Source organism: Macaca nemestrina, chromosome 3, assembly GCF_043159975.1.
Source record: "Macaca nemestrina isolate mMacNem1 chromosome 3, mMacNem.hap1, whole genome shotgun sequence".
Lineage (NCBI taxonomy): Eukaryota > Metazoa > Chordata > Mammalia > Primates > Cercopithecidae > Macaca > Macaca nemestrina.
In genome coordinates, this window is record NC_092127.1 from 134,378,863 (window position 1) to 134,398,280 (window position 19,418).

Consider the following 19,418-nt stretch of genomic DNA (forward strand, 5'->3'; position numbering starts at 1 on the left):
CTTAGATATTCTAAGTGCAGTTCTGTGGCTCTCTGTTCTGTCCAGCATCTTTTCTATGTGGTGTGCTTTCTCAGTCTTCTCACCCACTGCTCTCCCCGATCACCTAGATATTGGCAGGAAAGCCTTGGAGTTTCTTAGTTGGGTTTGCCAGTGACTGCATTTTTTTTTCCAGCCGAATCAACATTTCTGGCAGAAAGATTCCCTTCTATTGAGATGCTAATTTTCTGTTGTAAGCTCAACAGCATTTGCACACTTAAACTCTTTCAGACCAGGGTGTCTCTAAAGTGTAGGCTTGGCTTCCTTTCCACTCCTTACTTGAAGCTCAGTTTCTTCCTTTAGCTACAGGAGTCTTCTAAGCCGTGGTTCTTCTAAGACAGACTAAACATTATGCTGATTCCCATGTCCATGTGGTTTTCCAAATAGGGTTGGTTCATCCCTTTGCCAGCCCATTGCTTACTTACCTGGAGTTTCCATTGTCCTAAAACTTAATCTCATTAAGCAATGCATGGGAAAAAAATTAAATAAACTAAAGATTTCAATGAAATTTATTGGTTACTCATCATTATCCCAGAAGAAATTGAGACTTCCTCAGTGGCTTCTAAAAACAGTGGCACAGTCTTTATGCATCTTTAGTAGATGTGAGAAGGAGCTGTGCTGGAACAGTGACCCTATACTCTCTCCCCACACCAGAGGTGACAGAATCACTTTAAGAAGTCAGATGACTATTCTACCCCAAAAGAATTCCTCCAGAAGAGTACTGTTTAAAGTAATTTTTTGGGGGGCCAGGCGCAGTGGCTTACACCTGTAATCCAGCACTTTGGGAGGTAAAGGAGGGCGGATCACAAGGTCAGAAGTTCGAGACCAGCCTGACCAACATGATGAAACCCCGTCTCTACTAGAAATACGAAAATTAGCCCGGTGTGGTGGCATGCACCTGTAATTCCAGCTACTCAGGAGGCTGAGGCCAAAGAATTGCTTGAATCTGGGAGGCAGAAGTTGCAGCTGCAGTGAGCTGAGATCACGCCACTGCACTCCAGCCTGGGTGACAGAGCGAGACTGTTTCAAAAAGTATATATATATTTTGATGATGAAAATATTCTATATTTGTGCTGTCTAATGCAGAAACCACTAGTCACATATGGCTGTTTAGCATTTAAAATGTGGACAGTGCAGTGAGGAACTGAAGTTTAAATTTTGCTCAAATTTAAGTAATTTAAATTTCCTTTCTTTCTTTCTCTTTCTTTCTCTCTCTCTCTCTCTCTCTCTTTCTTTTTTTTTGAGACAGAGTCTCACTGTGTTGCCCAGGCCATAGTGTAGTGGCGTGATCTCAGTTCACTGCAATCTCTGCCTCCCAGGTTCAAGCAGTTCTCCTGCCTTAGCCTCCTGAGTAGGTGGGATTACAACCGCCCACCACCACACCTGGCTAATTTTTGTACTTTTAGTAGAGACGGGGTTTCGCCATGTTGGCCAGGATGGTCTCGAACTCCTGGCCTCAAGTGATCTGAAGTGCTGGGATTACAGACCTGAGCCACCTCACCCGGCCTATAATTGAAATTTAAATAGCTACATGTGGCTAGTGGCTATAGTACTGGACAGCACGGCTCTAGAGTCTGCTTACCAATGCACCACAGAGCAGGTGCAAAATTCTGCACTTCCACTTGTCTCTGAGGTATGATGTAATGGAGGGGATTGGCAAGGCTCAGATATTTTGGAAGAGTACCACATGCAAACAAGAATATATCTTGTTGAGGCACCAATCTGTAAGGGGTGTTATTTCTTGTTCTACACACTCTGGAAACCCACTGAATAAAGCTAAATCATGCATTTCTAGTGCTAATCACCAATCACTTCTTTAAGTGGTGCTGATGAAACTCATGGTCGGTGTGACTAGGAAAGTCTCTGTGTTCTTTCTTTGTTTTGGGCTTGCACCTACGATTCATCCTCAACTAAATCCCACACTAACCCTTCTCCCATACCCATGCTTGCTAGACAGAGTCAGTAACAGTTCTGACAAATCCAAGTGCTATTATTTCTTTCTGACATTACACAAAATCTTTCCCTTAAGTATAGGACCACCCTGCATTGGCTATAGAGCTGTATTAACTATCTTCTAAAGCTTTTGCTAACTGTTCTTTTATTATTTTATAAAGTTTATAAATGCTGGTCGCTCTGGCTCTTTTCCAATACAAATGAATTCTATTTGTGCTATCTGTAAAACTTTCCCTTAGGGTCCTCCAAGAAGCAGATACTAGGATGAGATTAGACATATAAACTCTGTTAGGGGAACATGCTTGTTTGAAGAAAATAGGAGAGCCACCTGACCACTATGCACATCTAACCCAGAGTGAAAGAGAGAGAGAGCGCGAGTAAATGTTGCGTGGAGTGAATGTTGCATGGAGTGCCACACAGTTTTGGTAAAGCCACCAGGAAATCCTCAATACAAAGTTGGCCAAAGAAAAGCCCAGTGTCTCTCTGGAATGGCATCTGCCTTAGTATCACTGCTATACTCAGTCACTGGCTGGAGCAGCCTGTAAGAGGAGTAGCCTTGAAGCAAACTCTGGTACAGATTTCCAAGCTGGAGCCCCTGGTCCATTATGCTTTCTGAAATAAGACGTGAGCAAAACACATGCCCTGTACAATTCCTGCTTCAGTTATCATGGGTAGAAAAGAAAATGAAAGATAAAAGATGGGATGGCTAGAAAGTAAAATATCTGAACAACACCTAGAAGACTTTCTTCTATTAGTCAGAATTGTCCCCACTTATTGCCTCAATGTTAATTCGAATTCTCTTCTATCAAATGTTTGCATTGGCTGCGAATTAGGGCTAGAAACTCTTGTTGTCACCTCTCTGGGCTTTTTTAAGCCCCTCTATCCACTTCTAGTTGTTTACTTGTGGAATATGCCAAGGAGAAACATTTGCTTTTGCATTCTATTTGCCAGGTATTGTTATGTATTTATGTATAGTTTTGGATTCTTTGAAAAGGTCTGATAAATAATACACTGCTCCCACATTCAGTTTCAGAATAAGTGAAGAACAGAAAGAAAAGGGTCAGTATATAGAGGCCTCAAAAATGACCTTAATTACTAATAAAACTAGATAATTTGACTATGTCTCTGGATAAATTGGCCCCCTGATGCCGTATCTAGAATTTGAAGGGCATCTATTCAGCTTCATTTGCACTAGAATAGGGCAGGAGTTTCCCGCTCCAAGTGTAAATTCTTCCCAAGCTGCAGAGGGGAGCCTGTTTCCTGGAAGCTTCCATTCAGTTACTCTCCCAAATTCACTGATCAGGTTAAGTCTTTCTATGTATCTGGAACTAAATAAGTGAGGGAGGCAGAGAGAGGCCAGGAGTATTAAATTCACAGAAGGAAAGATCAATGGTGGGGAAGAGACCTGACAGACAAAATACCAAAATGACACATGTCAGGGATGCACAGGCTCAGCAGCCAGTTATTCTCCACAGTCGTTCTACAATCATTTCCAGAATTCTGAGTTCAACTAATAGTTACATTTGTATACTATCTTCTCTTTGGATTCTTGAAAAATGTTTTTTCCTCACTTTTAGAGAACTCAGGAAAGCTTTGGATTCTCCCTTACCAAGAAATATATGCAGATTCTTTTTTTTTTTTTTTTTTTTTTTTGCTTTAGTGACTAAAAACCAGAACGGATTTATTTATCGACTTAAAAATCCAGCTCCCTTTTCTATACTATTTTGATTTTGCATGCGCACACACACACTCATACACACACAGAGAACTTGAAGTTCTGAAGGCCCTTTCTTTCAATTCTGTTTTTTTCAGTCACTTGAGTCAAGCCAAAATTACTATAATCCTGACTTTTGAACTTGGAGAGCTTATGTGAAATGGTCCATAAACTCATTCTAAGAAAGATTACTTAATGCCATTTCTGTATTACCGTGGAATTAAGTCCCCTTTCTCAAACCCACGTTTACATTATCTTTCTTAGGTCAAAATCCCAACTTGAATTTTATGGATTTGGGGAAAGAATTTTAGTAACTGAGCCATGCTATATTGTGAAGCAGTACAATTGAAGTAGTATTGGATGAGAACTTAGGCATTGGAGTAAAACAGAGCTGTATTTAAATCCTAGCTCTACAACCTTGTAAAAATTACAAGGTCAATTTCATAAAAAATCTCAGACCTCTCTGAGATTTACATTCCCCATAAAATAAGGACAATAATAGTACATTTGTCACAGGGCTATGGTGAGGATGAAAGGAGATGATGTATTTAAAGCATTTAGTGTAGTGCCTGGCACATAATGAACCAGTGATAAGAATCAGTGATTCTTGCTGTTACTGTTACTTTTACTCAACTTGCATTAACAGCATTTGCTGCAATAGCTGACATGGAATAAATGCCTACGAAACATTTACTAAATGAAGACTAGGGCAAATTTAGTCACCTTGTAGTCTTCTCGTACCCAAGAGTAGTAGACCTTACCATATTGTATGCCACTGTGTGATGGAAATCAAAATGAACTTACCACCCTTTGTTCTTCTGTGACCAGCAGAACCTGTCTGAAAACATAATAAGTAATGTAGTATCTCCAGCTATTATCCTCTTAGGGAAATATCTGTCAAATTTACATTTATTCAGATTTTTTTCTGTAGGATAAAGCAAAATGTTTCTACTCAGTGAACACACTCACCAAAAGCTTCTTGACAGAGATGTTTCTGAGTCTGTCTGTTTAAACAGACTCTTTTCAAAAATTGGTGCAATTCCTCAAGAATAAAAAATCAGACTAAGTTAAAATTAACCAGACAAGTACAAATAACCTATCCCAAACCATTTGTTCTTTTTGTCTTTTTACAAATATACATACATAGGCAGGCATATGGATAGATACAATATTGATGTCTTGAGATTAACTTTTGCTATTCTATAGATTCTAGATAGTTTTCACCAAACCCCTCACTTCAGTACCTCATCAGAAGTTTTCATGTCAGGAAACACAGGTTAAACAAGTGTTTGTTTTTATAAAAAGTGCTTCATTCCTTTAGTGTTCTATCTCACATTTCTCTCATATGTCTTGCTGGGCAGATAGAATCTTACGAGGATGTCAGCTTGCCAAATAATTAAGATTCTTTTCAGTAATATAGAACTCAAATCAAAAACATACCTGGAGACTAGTACATTTACAAATATTATTGCTTATACAGATGTGTGGTGGAATGGAATAAAATGTTAGGTATGACAATAACGAATTATAGAAATATGAGGCTGCCTTCAGGCACATGAATATATACATGAGGATAGAAATATTTTGGTGGGAATTATTACTAAGGATGTGAGATCTTTGAAACAATATTTGGAAACAGAGGCATCCAAGTTAAAATGAAGGAAGCCAGTCAATGAATGTTTCTTGAGCACAAATTATGTGCCAGCTGCTGGTCTAGGCACAGAGAACATAGACATGAATGAACCAGACACAGTCCCAGCCTAGGTTTACAGTCAAATGCAGGAGATAGACATTAAGTCAATAATGAAATAGTTCAGAAGAAATGAGGGTTTTGAAGAAGTGCGAGGTCCTGTAAAAGTTGGGGTAAATGTAGTGTGGAGAGAAGATAGATCTTACTTAGTATGGGAAGTTAAAGAAGGTCTCACTCTAGAGAAAATGTTGTTTAAAGCAACACTCAAGGCTGTCTTAGCCAGGAAAAGATGAGGGAAGTTGCTCTATTAGATAAAGGGAACATCATGGACAAAGGTCCATACAAAGAGTGGAGAGAATCCCACTGCAGTATTTTCCTAGGGCTGTTATAACAAAGTACAGCAAACTGGGTGGTTTAAAACAACAGAAACTTATTGTCTCACAGTTTTGAAGGCTAGAGGTCCAAGATCAAGGTGTCAGCTCAGTTTATTCCTCCTGAGGGCTATGAGGAAGAATGTTTCATGCCTCTCCCCCAGCTTCTGGTGATTTGCTGGTAATCCTTGGTCCCTTTGGCTTGTAGAAACATCATCCCCATCTCTGCCTGCATTCTCACATGGCATCCTCCTTGTATGAGCCTAGGTCCAAGTTTCCCCCTTTCATAACAACACTGTTGAAGGCCCACTATACTCTAGAAGGACCTCATCTTAACAAATGACATCTGCCACAGCTCTACTTCCAAATAAGTCACATTCTGAGGAGTCAGAACTTCAACATATGACATTTTGGGCAGACATGCCTAGCCTCGAGAGAGGAATGGGGATAATGGTTTGATGTGATCTCAGAAAGATAATTAGGGTTTGAGCACATAATACACTTTTAGGTGAACTCAGCATTTTGTACTTTTTTTCTAAGGGCCATGGCAAACTATTTATGAATTTTAAACAGGGGAGTGGAAATGATCATATTTGTGATTTTAAATGATTGCCCTGGATTCAATGTGGGAGATGAATTAGTGGTGGCACAACATATTGGATGCCTCCACTTTCCTTTTTGGCATCTCTTTAGTTCTCCCCGTAGATATCAGCTCTCCCTACCCCATGTTCATAGAGGTCATTTAGCTGGCTTTTGAGAGGTCCAGATCTTTTTCTTGTACAAAATGCTCTCTTGGGAAATTTTCTATGCTTCTGAGTCCATCTGTCATCCGTAATGTATTTTTCTCCTTTAGACATCAAAGTTTAAATTTGCACAAAGAATTCAATTTAGTCAAATAACTCTTAATCTTTTCAGATTATTGAGACTTTACATTAAGCTTCAATTGAAAAAATTGCTAATAAAATGTTGAATAATTAATAGAAAGACAACTTGTGCATGACTGTAAAATTTCTGTAAATTCAAGTATTTACGTTTGGGCTTCTACAAAATGATGAGAACGACTTTTGTTATTGTTGTTAGGTTTTTATTTTTGAGACAGGGTCTCACTTTGTCACCCAGGCTGGAGTGCAGAGGTGTGATCTTGGTTTACTGCAGCCGGGACCTCCCTGGCTCAAACAATCCTCCTGCTTTAGCCTCTGGAGAGACTGGAACTATGCATACCAGTACACTTGGCCAATTTCTTTTTTTTTTTTTGAAAGATGGGGTTTCACCATGTTGCCCAGGCTGGCCTCCTAGGCTCAAGCAATCTGCCCAACTCAGCCTCCCAAAGTGCTGGGATTGCAAGCGTAAGCCACTGTGCTTGGCCGATGACAGCATTATTTACGTTCATGTTGAGAAATGACTTGCATAAGCAAGAGCAATGTTGCGTCAACTTAAGTTGATTCTCCCAGAGGTCCTTCTGGCTCTCCCATGTGAGCTGCAGAATTTCAGGTTTCAAACCTCACATCAACTGCAAGCCCTCCCCTGGCTGCTTTACGCTGATAGGCAGAAAACTACTTTAAGTGATCTAATCTTCTCATAGGATTATGTCTGAGGATAATGAAACTTTACTAAATGCCTGTGGGAATTTGAAGATAGCCTTCATAATGAAGGTAATCTATTGTCATACTGCATGATAGTGAAGAAGAGGTATACTGAAAGTGATTAACAGAGCAATTAAAAGATATAATGATGGGGTCTGTAAGTCTGAGATGCTGAGAAAAAGAAGAAAAGGCTATCATTTAAAAATTGATCTTAAGCCTTAACATGGGCTTCTGTGATCATCATTGGCAGAATAGCAAGGTTTATTCTTTTTGTTTTAGTCCTAAGGCAAAACTTCTGTTTCTTCCATTACATTTACGAACAGTCAGAACTGGAACATACTTCAGAGGTGGTTTGTGTAGGACCTTCTGTGTAGGGTTCATGCTAAGCTAATGTAACTAAAGCAGTTTGAATTAGAAAGAAGCATTTTTTCTTCTCTTCATGTAAAAAGTCCAGAATTAAGTAGTGGAGGGCTGATGGGCATCTCTGTCCAGCGTTGTCTGTCAGGATCCTGTGCTTTTGGGGGGCTCTGCTGTCTCATTCCTGGGTATAGGTGGGGGCTCCAGTTATGGCCATTTCCAAGCCAGTGGAACAGGGAAGAGTCCAAGCCAAGTGGCTTTGTCTTTAAGGAAATGAAATAAAAATTACAATATCATTCTTGCTAGTCCAGGGCCACTCTTAGCTATGAGGAAGGCTGGAAAGATAGTCTCTAGCTGGGCATTCTTGTGCCTAAGTAAGATTGGAAGGTTTTGTTACCAAAAGAAATACTGGGGCAATTAACTGTTTGTATCACACTCTCATTCTCTGAGGAAGAAGTTAAGACCCAGAGAGGGTAAATGACTAGTCAAAAGTCCCACCGCTGTTCAAACTCTGATCTCCAGACTCCCAGAAGGAGACAAACTTGACTAAGTAGCTGTGGGAACTGCCCCTTGTCCTGTTACTTCCACACCACTGGTATTAAAAAGAACTGTGCCAAAGGTCAAGAGTTTGTCTTTGAAATGGCAAGATTGTCAGTTGGTTTCCAGGGATTTTCAGGAGTTAATTAATTGTAAGCATTTGTCCAAAACCGCCCCAAAATCTAAGTTGCTTGTCAGATTAACAAGCTATTGGTAGGCTTCCCATTACTTGTTCCAGAATAGTTTTCTCCGTTTTAATATGCTGCTTTCAACTCCAAATTCATATCAACCCATGTTTGCTTCTTTTACAAATTTTCAAATTGCAAGTCCAGCTTCCTGAGTAAACCTGTCACTGTTTCCCCTTGTTAGCATTTTCACATGTTGTCTTCCATTCTGAGATTATCACAGTTTGCTAAGATACACAGAGTAGCACATTAGACGACATACAATGTGACCATTCTATTTCTATTTTTTAAAAAGCCTTAATTTCTACTTCTATAAGTATCTTCCTCACCATTTTATTGAGAGAAAAATGGATCAAAAAACTGAAAAGGCAAGTAGATTTTGTTTAAGTGTGGAAACAAAGAATTAGATTTCATTCTTTCTTTTTTTTTACGTGTTTTAAAAGTAATAGTTTTCAGAAGACCTAACTGATTATTGTTTTATTTTTAGAATCATATTGCCTTTGAGGAGTGCTTGACCAAACTTAAAAAATCTGTAAGCGGTGGCACTTCAAGCTTTCTGGGACCTTTTCAGGTAATAGGATCTCAGTGTTCTGTTTCCTCTTGATCATTTCAGGGCAAGATTGTTTCTTCTTTTCAGCATAGCAACGTTTTAGTTCCAAAGAGTATATCTGTCTCACTTATGTACTGGTGAATCCCTGGGCTTGTATTTTTCTGAGACGAAGATAGTTTAATACAATCCCCTTATACAACTATTCCAGATGTGTTTGTGGCTAAACATTAAGTCTTTTAAAAAGCCTTCAGGAAAATATGTGTTTGTTAGTAGGGCATTTGTTTTCTTTAAACATAGGAAAGGTAGTTTTTCTTACCTTTCTCTTAAGTTTCTTAAAAATACTTAAATATACTCATAGTCTGTTAGGTCTAAGAATAATGTACAATGGGGAAATGGGGATGATGGGACTCACAGTAATACTCAGACTATTCCATCCACAAATTCAAACACTGGACATTCTAGTTTTTTATCTTGGTCCTTTTTGATTTAAGATAACTTTGTCTTGTATATCTGCCCCTCTTCCAAAACTTTAATTTTCTACCTTCTCTTTTCTCATCTGTACACTTGTGATTATATACTCCCTTCTTCAGACCTAGACTTATCACGCCGGTTGCTCTCTATTTCAATAAGAATCACATAGACACCCATGGGGTGTCAGGAAGCTGGCAAATAGACAGACTCTGCTAGCTGAGTTTACCCAGCACCTGTATCAAATTCTGCCCATGTTTTTTAACCTCTGATTCATAGACTCTCCTGTTTGCTATGACCCCTCACATGCTCTGAACTGAGTTTTGACCTCCTGTAGGTCTCTGACTATTAGAATTAATGCGTGCTTCCACTGCCAATGGCTCACAGGGTTCTCCTTCCCAAGTCTGACCCACTTCTCTGTCCACTCCCCATCCTTAGTGTGGCCTCAGTTATCCTAAAGATCTTATGTCCATGACCAATATTACTTCCTCTTTTGAAGGTTATGACCAAGAGCTATGCCATATCAGGGATTTATACAATTCAGATAATGTATAATAATGTTGTTTGTTTCAATTAAAATGACAAAAAATTCAGTCAATATAGCTAATTATATGCATGATATTTATTGTGCTAAGATTTATTGGACTATGAATTATATTTTAATAGTAAACTACCCATTTAAATGAAAATAATAAAATTTCTATATAGTAAAGCTAAGGAGGTTAATTGGGAAAGTGGTTCCGAGATGGCAGAAACAAAGTCTGTATGTATCTTTAGGCTTCTTTTCTCCTGATAATTTCCTCTTCCTTGAATCCCAAAGTATGACTTAAATAGAGTTTTTGCCCAAACTTAAGTCTTTACTTTGAAAACTCCATAAGACGAGACAAAAAACCATTATGGATATGTTCTAAATTTCCAAAAGCTGGGGTGGGCAAGCAAGTTATTTGAGGTTTAGAACATCTAGATTTCAACTGTGCTCAATTTAGTTTTCCAAGAAATAGAGAATGGTCACTATAGGGAAACTCATTCAGATCATTAGAAGGCTAAGGTGGCAGCCGATAGCAAAGGAGATAAAGGAAGCTACTCCTTGCTTATTGGAATAGCTTTTAAAAAAATCTATTTTTAAAAACAGTATTTATCTTTTTATTAGATTCCAATTTATTATAGAAAAATTGGAAAATGCAAAGCAAAAAAGAAAAATGTCAGCTGTGACCACTACTCTCATGGGGGACTTTAGCCTTAAGGAGTAACTAAAGAGGAGGTGACAGTCACAGGGATAAAAAGATGCCACCCAAAGTGGCAGGGCACAAAAATAGCAACATTTCCACAACATTATAATATTATCACTTAATCAGTTGAGGAAAGTGTGGTGTGGCTGAGTGAAGAGGCAATTTTGGTTTTTAAACAGGGTGTGGGGTTAGGGTTTTCTTATTTAGTTGTGTTGAGACAGTCTCCCTCTATTACCCAGCCTGGAGCACAGTGGTGCCATCATAGCTCACTGTAACCTCAGCCTCCCTGGTTCCAAGCAATCCTCCCACCTCAGTCTCCCCAGTAGCTGGGACTATAGATGTGTGCCGCCATACCCGGCTAATTTTTAAAATGGTTTTGCTATGTTGGCCAGGTTGGTCTCAAACTCCTGGGCTCAAGCAACCCTCCTGTCTCGGCCTCCCAAAGTGCTGAGATTACAGGCATAAACCACTGTGCCTGGTGGATTACGGGTTTTTTATGGCGGGAACCATGAGGGCACCAAAGAAGGGGAACTCCGAGACTGGAAACAGTGAAAACAAACTCCCTCTACTTAGAAAGTACTCTACTTAGAAATGTTGCTTGTTGCAGCCTTGCCCACTCTTCTTTGACTCATCTCAAGTTTGTTCTCATACTTCCTTCTCTTTCCAATACTCTCTTATCGACTATCCCACACCCCTGGCTCTCACTGGAATAATAATAATAATGATGACAATACCGAAAGCAACTCACATTTAGATAGCACATTACAGTTTACAAATGATTTCAAACATATCATCTCATTTAATATTTGTATTAGCATTTATTCGTTTAACCAAAATTTAATGATCACTGGCTAATTTTTAAGTGAACAGAACAAGTTTAGTGAATCAGGTATTAATGGTCCTCCTTCTACAAATGAGGACACAGTGTTTAGGAAGTTCAGGAAACTTTCCCAAGAGGACACAGCTTTTATTTGAATCCAGTATTCAGCTCCAGGATTGCTTATTCTAAGTAACATTTTTTTCTTTTTCATGGTTCCTTAAATAGTGAGCTAAAGGGTCAGTGAACTGAGTGAGTTTCTGTGACCTGAATCCTTAGTACTCTATAATAATAATTTGTTTCTAATGGAATTTTAAGCCCTGGAGTTTGTTTGGATCTAATTTTTAGAGGATACCATGTCCTCAATTCTTTCATATAAATATCTTATGCTGAGAGACAAACACTGGAGGATTTCTTTGATTCAGGCATAATACTTTGCTGTATAAAATCCAAGTGGCTTTCCTAAGATTCATGGAAAAATAGTAAGATATCCTGTACCAACTAGCATACCTTAATTCTTTACTTTTTATTTTTCGACATACTAAATCTAAACTTCATTAGAGTAAGACTTTTGTATGTTTACTTCAGGACTGAATTCCAAGCATCTAGCTAGTGCCTGATCCATAATATATGTTTGAAATATGTTTAATTCTTGAGCGAATTAAAGCACATTGTTGGTGTGAATGGAAAGTGTTTTATATACATCACTCATTCAATAAATTCAGTATATGTCCAGGCACTGTGCTAGGAACTGAGGGTAAAAGGTAGATTATGTCCTAGTCAAATAATTTTATAAGTCAAGACTTACAAATTGAAAGTTATGGAAATCCAGTAAACTTTAAAATCAAAACCAAAAATGAAATGCAGTGGCTCAGATTACTGGAAATTTCCAGGGAGAAATGTGGCTTCAGGCATGGCTTACCCAGGGGGTTCATGTGCTGTAGGAGGCATCTGCTTCCTTTTTACTTCTCTGTTCTGCTTTCCTTTGTGTCACCTTTATTTTTAGGCAGGCTACCCTTAAGGAGAAGCAAGGCAGGTATATCCCTGGCATACTTTTAGCTGGTATTTGCAGCTTCTTTCTAGAGAGTTGTTCTCATATATAGATGAGAAATGATAATGAATTGAATTAGGGTAGTTCAATGGGAATGATAAGAAGTGAATGAATTTGAGCAATGTTTACAAAGTAGAACTGATTCAATATAGAGGAAGAGGGAGAAGAAAAAGTCAAAGATTACTCCCAGTTTTTTGGACAGGGAAACTAGTGATTATTCCCACCATTTACTGGTGTGGAGTACTACACTGAAGTTGGGACAAATATTTTGAAAAAGATTAGTTTTGGATGTGTTGAGTTTGAGGTTTTCATAATATTTAAAAAGATGTGGGCATTTTGATCTAAAAACTATGAAAGAAATCTAGCTGGAGACATATAGTCGAAAGTCATTAGTACGACAATAGTAATTGATGCCATGTGAGTAGATGAGATTATGTAGGAAGGGTTCGTAAATTGTGAACATAAAAGGTCTTACCGCAGAGCCTTGAAGAACACTTATGATAAGGGATGGGTAAAAGAGGAGAAGTTCACAAAGGACACTGAATAATAACCAGAAACTTAGAATGAGGTGTCATGGGGGTTATGGGAGAAAGTATTGAGAAGGGCAGCAATACCAATATTATCAAATGTAGTTGAGAATTAAGAAAGATAAGGACTCAGATATATTGGAAATGGGGTGGAGGCCACTTGTGATGTTATCAAGACCACTTTAGTTGAATGGTTGGGGTGGAAACCAGATGGTAGTGGTTAGAGGTGTCGTCAGAATTGAAGAAACAAGTAGAAAACTCCAGTAGATCTTTCTATAAAAGAGAGGCAAAAAGCAGGGTAATAATTGGTATGACACATGGGGTTGAGGAGGGACTTTTGCTTTTAACTGGAAGAGGTTGAAGAACAGCTGAAGCTGTCTTTTTCAGCTTTTAGAGGACATTCACATTCCTCGGCTCATGGTCCCTTTCCTCCATCTTCAAAGCCAGTAACATTGCCTCTCCCCTGCTTCCTTCTTCCACTTGTAAGGACAATATATTTACAAGTTTTCTACTTGTTTTCTCAATTCTGACTATACCTCTAACCACCACCATCTGGTTTCCACCCCCACCATTCAACTGAAGTGGTCTTGATAACATCACAAGTGGCCTCCACCCCATTTCCAATATATCTGAGTCCTTATCTTTCTTAAATTCTCAACTACGTTTGATAATCATATTGTAATCATATTGGACCCACCCAGATAAATCAAAATAATTCCCCTATTTTAAGGTCAGCTGATTCACAACTTTAATTCCTTTTGCCATGTAGCTCAATATATTTACAAGTTTCTGTGATTAGAATGTGGACATCTTTAGGAGGCCGTTTGCATGACTGCCATAGCAGACCATACTAACTGATGAATTTTAGGTATCTGACATAGAACAGAATAAGGTACTGGAGTTGTTTTTTTTTTTTTTTGTTTTTGTTTTTTGAGACGGAGTCTCGCTCTGTCGCCCAGGCTGGAGTGCAGTGGCGCGATCTCGGCTCACTGCAAGCTCCGCCTCCTGGGTTTACGCCATTCTCCTGCCTCAGCCTCCTGAGTAGCTGGGACTACAGGCGCCCGCCACCGCGCCCGGCTAATTTTTTGTATTTTTAGTAGAGACGTGGTTTCACCGTGGTCTCGATCTCCTGACCTTGTGATCCGCCCGCCTCGGCCTCCCAAAGTGCTGGGATTACAGGCGTGAGCCACCGCACCCGGCCGGTACTGGAGTTGTTTAAGGCAAAGCTGAAACTAAGGAGAAGTTTTACACATAAGCAAAAGAAAACTTATTTATATGTGACTTAAAGTTGAAATGGTTTTATTTTGCTTTTATAAGTTCTACATATCTCATTAATATTAGCCAGATGCCTATAACCTTATGTTTTAGGTCAAAAACTTCATAAGTATCAGGTTTGATTAAAAGTCCATTTGATAGCTTGTGTGGTTAGAAAACCAAGTAAGTGCATTACATATGATTAAATGTAAGCCTAAGCTGAATTTGGAAGTGTGTCTGAACATGATAAATGTAATCAGGAAATACAGAAAAGCAATAATTATTGATTTATATGGAATACAATGAACATAATTTCGTTATTGGAGAAAACTTTAGAAATAAAATAAAATAATGGATGGAAAAGTACCTTATTAACCAAAATTATTCTTACATAATTTTAGTGTTTCAAGAATAGTTACTTGATTAATCATATAACTATGATCAAATAGGGTAGATTGAAGAACTATTTACAAAGGGGTACCCTTGTGTTGAAAATAAAAACATCTCCATCTGGCTATAGCTAAAGATAAATATAATTTAGGATTGTGTCAGATAGAGGATATCTATGTTGCTTTTCAATAAATTACACTGAAATATCACTGTTGTTCCATGTTAGTTTTCCTGGTATTCCTGGTGAACACAGGTATCAGTGAATCTCAACCTGTCGTCCACAGTAAGCACTCATGATAAATGACGGCATTCATGTATGCAATACACATAAGTGAAATTTAAGCTCAATTCCCTTAGCAGTATTTCTGATGCTATCTTTTTGTCTCTCACTCTAGGTAATATAGCTGATACTTTGAGAATTAAATTCATGTTATTATAGACATGATACAGGGGCCTACTAGCTTCTTAGGTTCGGCCTCCTTTCAATGCCCAAATAATTATCATCTGGGTCCTTATCATATGTGAAGTCACACAGTGCAGACTCCTTCACAAGTCCTGGGAATCCACAGGTAGAACTTACCTTCGCCTGGTTGTGACTTTGCCCAGCTTCCCCACCATTTTTCCCACCCCTGCTGTCTCATAACTACTCTCCGTGCAGTGCAATATTGCTTGGCACATAGTACAAGTTCATTAAAAACCTGTTGAATAAACAGAGAGTTTATGGAAACATAAGGTAATTGCAATGCAGAGAAGTAGGAAATCCTGTTCCTAAAATCTATCAGTCATTGCTCAGCCCTCCACTAAATTTCTAGGATTTATTCACTTTACTTACTGAGAAAACCTCATTTTAACTTTATTCTTGCTGTCCAAGAGAAACCAAACCAGTTAACCCCGTGATAGTCTTTCAGAAATGCTGCCATGACCACAGAAAATAGCCTTTTACATTGCCTTTTGGAGTAGTTAGATTTATTACAAATTCAGCATTTCAGATCAGAATCTTCTATTACCTTTGTATAAGCAAAGGCTCATGAAAATGTTTACTCTAAAAGCCCTACTCCTTCTATCCAAAAGGTGATAGAAAATTTATTTTTAGCAACACAAAATACCAATAAAGCTTTGATGTTCCAGGTAGCTTTTTTTCTTAAACACTTCAAAGAATCCAGATCAATATTCTCCCTTTCCCTCCTTGCATATATACAGCAATTTGAAAGTGGTGAAAGTGGTAAGCGTTTTCCAGTCATTGATAAATCTGGCATTAGGAGAAGGCAAGGAGAAAATTTGTCTTGGTTTTTAGACTTATAGGGATCATGCCTTCCTCCCATTGTACACATGTAAAGATGATTTTGAATCTCCTCTAATTCTTTTTTTCAAAATAAGTCATATGCAAACTGCCCTGTGATAACTATTATTAGTAACATGTTACTGGTAACCTTTCCTCATACCAATGTGTTGTAATAATTCAGCTGAAAGCACAAAGCAATCATTTATACCCAAGGGTCTTCATTCTCTTAGCTTTGTTTTCAAATTTGCACATGGTATGAAAGAAGTCTTTTCCAAAAGTGTAATTTACAGATTTGGAATATAAAGATGTATGTGTGTAATTGAAGCAATAACAACTCTATATCACAAATGTAGAAAATATAGACAATATAGCACGGTAGTCAAGAAGACAGGTAGCACTTCAAACTACCTAAAACCCCCAGAGGCCCCATGGCAATAAAGTGTAGTGATTAAGTACACACATCTCAGAATCGGAAAGACCTGGTTTTGAATCCAAGATCTACCTCTTATCACTGTGTCCTTGAACAAGCTATATGACCTCTCTGAGTCAACTTCCTTACTTGTAAATAGGCACATTATTGCAGGTCTTAGAGGGTTATTGTACAGTGACAGATATACAATGGTGCCTCTAAACACTCGAAGTCCCGAATCCCTTGGGCCTGTAATGCAGCCTTATATCCTCTTTTACTGTGGTCAGCTTGCTCTCCTGTTCTCCACAGCCACTATTTCATACCTTTTCACATTCCTGAAATCTGTGCCCACATCCCACCTCCAATGCTACTGAGGAAAAACAAAAAGCCACTCCAAGTTGGGTGACCATATAATTTCTCATCCAGACTGAGACAGCTTTGAGAGTCAAAGGGGACACTCTTGTAACTTGAAACCAAGACAATGAATATTGACCGAGATTGTTCCAGACAAGCTAGGACACGTAGTTACTTTAATCATTACAAAATTCCCTCAATTTCCAATCACCATGATAAAACAATCCTACCTATATCTGTGCTCATCCTTTCCTCCTCATCTCTCATTAGTGTGAAAAAGGCGTGGTCACCCTTCGCTCACCGAAAATCCCTCTGCTTATACTCTGGACCCAACCTTCAGTGGCACAGGGCTACAAACTTGAGTATCTGCAAACAGAGTTCTACCTCCATTGGCTCATTTTTCCAGTCAGTTGTCTACTTGATTGTTTAATCTGTCAACATTTGCTAATTTCATCATTATTTCATGTGACATCTGTAGTAAACTTAAAGACCATTGCATATAAGGTTTATTGGATGAAGCATAAAATTCTTATATTTTATAGCTTCACTTAAAGTTATTTTAAGTTTGTTTCTTAGGCTGCTAGCTAACCAATTCAGAGTGTGTTGAAATGGCAAGAGTTTACTCCTGCCCTAAAGTACACAAAAAGATGATTACATGTAATTTGGTGGAATACTCCTTGCATTTATGTTACCAGTTAATCTTCCTGTAAGCAGTTTAGTTGTTCACACACTGCAAAGTATGTGGATTAGGGCGAGGCAAAGACTGTGTGGGAATTTATAAAGATCAGGAACACCAGTTGGCCCGTTAAATCCAATTTTCTCTTCTTTATGACCAGCTTAGAATCAGAATATTGTCCCTGAAATAAACATTAGAGGCAATTGACCTAACTTAAAAAAAGAAAAGCAAATAAAGTTAAGTGACTTGCTTCAGATTATACAGCTAACAGGTGACAACACTAGGCTTAGGGTATAGATCTTCTGGCTTCCAGCCTATTGGACCATGTTTACAAAGCAATTCTATAAGCTCATCATTAGCTGGAAGGGTGTTCAGGGTATTAGGAGCCACCAAGTGTAATAGGCACACAGGGAGCTTACATCCCTTTAAAGCCTGCACTCTGGTCTTACTTCCTATTTGGAGTGGTTAAACTTTCACATGCTCACATGCATGTTCAGCTTGAAGGTTAGGAGAGGGTTAAAGGTCAGAATCATGCACTTTGGTCATTTAGAAGCAGGACAATATCACAAGCTTTCACAGTGGTATATACTCAGTTGCATCATCCACAACAGCAGTAACGAAGGCAAACATTCTTTGAGAGCATATGTGTGGCAGGTACCAGACTGGTCACTGGTGATAGACAGGGTAGCCCAGGTTTGGTGTCTGCCCTCAGTGAGCTCACAGTGTAGTTAGTGATAGTTGGTTTCTGTCTGCAGAATGTTCCCTGGGCTAAAGAATACGTAATTGGAGGTCAGCCTTTTTTATACCCCTTTCCCCCTTTCTCCAATTTTGTATTCAATCCTATTTCTAAATGTGGGATGGGTATTCGAGAACTACTTTAATCTTATTAGCCTTTTTGGAAGTCCTGAGGCATCTTTCAGTGAACAAGAGCCATTGGTGTAAGCAGACAGATTTCTTAACACTGACTCGTTAACGGGGTAGCCACACTCTTTTCTGGTTTCCTCAACACCTCTGGCAGCCTGAGGTTTCGGAGTGTTCCTAAAGTCTCTAGGTTCTTGTTTTCATCTCTGTTAGCATCTAAGGATAAAAGGTATGGGGGTGTTTCTAGACCCCACTCATTCCTGGTTCTGGTTTCTTATGATCTGCTCTGCTCTTGGGTGTCTGGGCTGCATTCTCTGCTGCATTTGCCCTGGCTTGGGCCATATTTTCTGACTCACGGCTCCCTATCAGCACTAATATTTTGATTGGGCTCACCCTGTTGCACAGAGTAAAGTATCAAAAAGCACCTATACTGCCTCAAAATAAATGCTAAACAATAAATTATTTAAGAAAAAGAAAATGGAGAAATATGTTGCAGTGTAGTTTTCGGAAGAAAGGCATAGGGCAAGTAAGGGAATGGTTCCTGGTAATAACTACAGTTAGTTTTTGCTCTGCTTTTTTTTTTTTTTTTTTTTACCTTAATTCTGCTAAGTTATCATATCAAATATTTTCAAAAGTGATGATAGCTAATGAGGGCAGAGGAGCAGGGTGGAGCCTGGGAATTTTATTTACCTCAGTGACTTGGTGCCTCTTGTCTCTGGCCTCCTTGGCATTTCAGGTCTTCAGGGATTTAAAACAATACTTAAGAGAACATGACTACTGTGTTCAGATAATATGTAGCAATATTTTTAATTGAAGCAATATAATTGATAACTGTTATAATTAAACAGAGTCAATTAAAGTTGGAACCAAATACTTTGGCTTCTGCAATCTAGGTTAGATATCTTTAAGAGTTACTGGTCTGCGTAGATTTTTGCTAAGATTGGAAGCCCACTATGTTTACCTGGAGGCCTTCAGGCTGACTCTCCACACTTTAAGGGGAATCTAAGTGAACACTGGCTGCAAACCCAGATCAGAGGGCTCTTAGATGGCCCTGTCGAGAAATTTTAGCAAAGGTGGACTAAATTAAAAGACCTAGATTCCTTCTGGACTTACAGATCAAGGAT